The sequence below is a fragment of the Suricata suricatta genome, chromosome 17, assembly GCF_006229205.1.
Source record: "Suricata suricatta isolate VVHF042 chromosome 17, meerkat_22Aug2017_6uvM2_HiC, whole genome shotgun sequence".
Taxonomy (NCBI): Eukaryota; Metazoa; Chordata; class Mammalia; order Carnivora; family Herpestidae; genus Suricata; species Suricata suricatta.
The window spans coordinates 41,835,939-41,840,072 of record NC_043716.1 but is presented as its reverse complement, the minus strand read 5'-3'; positions in this window follow the sequence as shown (position 1 = coordinate 41,840,072).

Below are 4,134 nucleotides of genomic sequence, written 5' to 3'. Positions count from 1 at the left end.
GCAGAACACCTAGAAATGAGGAGGGGGGCAAAATGCAACAAATACTTTGAAAGAAGTACTGAGGGGAGCCTGGGTTGCTTAGTCAGTTATGCATTCGACTTTGGCTCAGAGCACAATCTCACGGTTTGAGTTCAAGCCACACACTGGCCTCTGTGCTGACAGCTCAGAGCCTGGAGCCTGCTTTGGATTCTATGTCTCCTTCTCTCTCTGCCCCTCCCCTGCTTTTGCTCTGTCTCTTTCAAAAATAAAAAATTTAAAAAGGGTGCCTGGGTGGCTCAGTCGGTTAAGTGTCCGGCTTCAGCGTGGGTCATGATCTCCCAGTTCGCGAGTTCTCGCCCCGCGTTAGGCTCTGTGCTGACCGTGCGGAGCCTGCTTGGGATCCTCTCCTCTCCCTCTGTCTGCCCCTTCTCCGCTCATTCTCTCCCTCTCTCTCTCTCTCCCTCTCTCTCTCTCTGCACCTTCCCTGCTTACTTGCTCTCTCTCTCTCTCTCTCTCTCTCTCTCTCAAACTAAAGAAAATAAACATTAAAAACAGAAACAACAAAAGAGCATAATTGCATGAAAGGACTGTCCAAGGGGAAAAGCAAACCTTTCCACTGACAGTTCTCAAAGATCCAGAGACTTCTAGTAACCAATTAAATTGTATACCCCATCCTTCCTCAATGGCAAGGTTGTATTTGAGCACATTAAATGATAAGGTTGTATTTGAGCACATCAATCAGTCTCCCTTGCAGTTAGATATGACGAATAGAATGTGAGCAAAGGGAGGGGCTCTGTTCCAGGCTGAAGCCATAAGACAGGGGTGTCCTCCATGGAAACCTGGCCTTGATTCTAGGCCCCAAGGCTGTGGGTCCACAGAGCCCCGCAACAGAAGGAATCTGGGTCCCTGTGTGTGTGCGTGAACATAGTTGCTGGCTGACCTGGAATGTTACAGGAGACGGAATTGAACTTGTATCTTTCGAGTTGTTGGGGCTCTGTTACAGCAGCCTGGCTTCAGCTTCCCACACCAAGAAAACCACACGCCGATACTGCTGGGAACAGGTGAGGCAGCATCAGAAATACGTGTATCGAATGGTACGGAGCTCTGTAAAATTTTGACATGAACCAAAAGTCCGTGCCAATGGCTGCAAGGTTTGGCAGAGATGATGCCCCTGAAGTGTCATTGTCACCTGTGTTCTGCTGTGTTATGCTCATGGTTTTTCTTAGCTTGGGTTTTTTTCTTGATTTCCTAAATACTATTTCATCACAAATAGAACTTTGACTTTTGTTTTCACAACTTGCAGTACTGATTTCATGTACTCCTGACACTTCTTGCGGGGGACCAGCCCACGCACCAGAGTCTAAGGGTCCCTGAGTAGGGGGTTGGTGTCGGCAAAATATCTACAAGAAAGAACACAGACAACATGAATGGTGGAAGAGACCACACTTTACTGTGAAACTTGGTGTCTTATATACCACAGGTGATTACATCTTTCTTTTAATGATTACACTGTTTGCAACTTCTTAGGAATCTCATGTTTCAGAAAAGATCATTGTTTTCACGGAAGAGAGAACAGAAAATTAAAGACAGGAATGAGGTACAGTACAGAAGATCAAAAAACATAATTCCTCACTCAAAATACATCAGCGAGGGTCTTATTTTGCGTATATAGTGTAATATTAACTGAAGCTTATGACAAGGCTAATTTTCTTTAAAGGTTTAAACAATGAATGACTTACGGGTAAAGTGCCCCTGACCAGGAAGGGAGTTTCAATCAGAAAATCTGCCCAATTACTGAAACCACAATCACCAAGAGGTATGAATAATAGGAACTAACTCCAGTCTCTGATCCATTTAGGTCAAGTAGTCAAGCACACACAATTTCAAGCAGGGGAAGCAAGGTCCCAAAGGCCACACAGCACTGCACCCCACTCTCCCAGGACCTTTGTTCTTTTGTCCTGATCCTCAAATGGGGGGAGGGCCAACCGTTATCCAGGGTAGCGCCTTCCTAGACGAGGCTAGGGACTTTGCGATTACATACGCTCTGCCCCCCCCCCCCCCCCCGGAGGCTTTGCTGTCACAGTGGAATCACCTCCGCAGGCTTTTTGGCTGGATGGGCCCCAACAACTTCTCATGTTTCTTACCATCGTGAGGGGTATTTTTCCCTCTGAGTATTCAAGAGGGCACAAGCTCTCTCTGGGGGTTCCCCTCACTGCACGGACAGAGGGGGGGCACCCAGCCGGCCTGGTCAGGCAGTGAGGAGTGGGTTCTGTTCACTCGGCCCTTTCCATCCTGGCTCTCTGCCCTGCTGGACTGGGGTCTCAGGCTGGGTCCCTGGGCGCCTCTTTGGCAAGGAAAAGGGGAGAAGACTTTGAAAGCCTCACCTCGGCCCCCACTGAGGTACTTGGGACCCTATGTTCGGGGCCTGATAGCTCTTTCAGGAAATCAGAGCAGGTCAGAGCAGGAAGGGCCTTCCAAGAATCCTTAGTCCAACCCCTTCAGTTTACAGAATGGGAAACTGAGGCCCAGAGAAAGGGAGTGATTTCCAGATAGGGTTTAAGTCTCAGATCCTTAGCAAGAACATTTTCTACCAAACCCCACTAGCTCTGTCCAGGCTTGTAGTGGTGACCTCCTATCCATGGCATGTATTTTGCATCCAAAAAGCAAACCAAACAAACATCCCAACCACTCTCACTGAAAATAAACACGGCCCCTGGAAATGCTGACCCTGAGCTCATTAAAACGAAGATGTCCCGGCTCTTGGGAAGGAAGATGGCCCCTCCCTCCCCCACAGTCCCCACCCCAGGCCTAGCAGAGGCAGACTCCTGTAGGGATGACCACGGGATCCCGGGAGGTGGGGGCTGCTGAATGCACCCCTGCAGCGCACAGGAAGAGGCCCGGCAGCTAGAAGCCGCTGCCCTGAATATGGGTTCGTTGGTAACTGTTTGCTCTGTGGCTCTAGGTCCCTCACATGCCTTCTCTGAGCCTCAGTGTTGCAGGTGAAAAGTCTCAGAGGGGGGTGGGTCTGATGACATGCTGGGATTGGAATGGCTGAGGAAAGAAACTTTGTGAGATCCTCCACTGGGCAAGGAGGATTCTGCTCCTGGGCCGGCCCAGCCCAGAGGGGCGCAGAGAGAAGAGCCAGCTTCCGGGTGGGAAGAAGGAGGGGGGATCCCAGCTGCCCTGTGCAGGGGCCCTGAAGTGGCTACTGTGGCAGAGAAAGCGGCAGCTCCTGGCACGTGGTCTCAGCACTGTGCATGGTCCCGCCTGGGACTCGGCAGGTCCTCACACAAGGACATCTTGCCGGGGTGAGGATCTCCCTGCTGGGGGTGAGGGTACCTTGGGGCTCCTTGCGCCCATACACTCGTTTCCTATTTCATCCACACTCTCCTGGGACAACCTGACAAGGCTGTGAGTCTCCACTCATCCAGCCCTCCCTTCCTCCCCAGTTCCAGCCAGCTCCCTGTGGCCGTGGCCGTGGCCGGGGCTGTGGCTGGGGCCGGGGCCATGGCCGGAAGGCCTTCCCTGACTCTGCACCCTCTGTTCCCAGGATGGGGCTCCTGCCGCCTTCCTCGGTGCAGATAATTACAACGTCTCATCAAACAGCAATCCCCACCCCCATATCCCCCAATGACCCCACCCCATGCCTGCCCCCTGCCCACACCCCCGCCTCCACCTCCACCCACCACCCGCCCCATGTGTTTCTGTTACAGCCCAGAACGCACAACTGCATTATAAGTTCTCAGGGCCGGGCTTCCGATTCCTCTCTATGAGTTAATGCACCCACGTGATCACAGCAGTCAAGTCCAAACCCAGTGCCATGGTTCCCCTGGGTGGTGAGGGAGGGACCCTGTGTCACCCAAAGGAGCATGAGATGGGGCGTCTGGGAACCCACAGCCTGAAGTGAGGATGATCGGAGTTTCTGGCTTTGATTCCATTTCTGCCTGCCTTCCCTTCAGCGGTGGCAGCCTGTTCCCCGGAGCCCTGTGGTCTGACTCAGAGGCCGGCCGCCTCTCTCACCATGTCCTTCTTCAGTTCCAGGCTGCCCCCAACCTGCCTGGGGCCCAGGCCCTCCCAGCTGGCCTCCACCCCTTTGCCCACCGGCTCCTGTCCAATCTGTGCAGGGAAACCTCACAGCTTTGTTTGGGCTCCTCT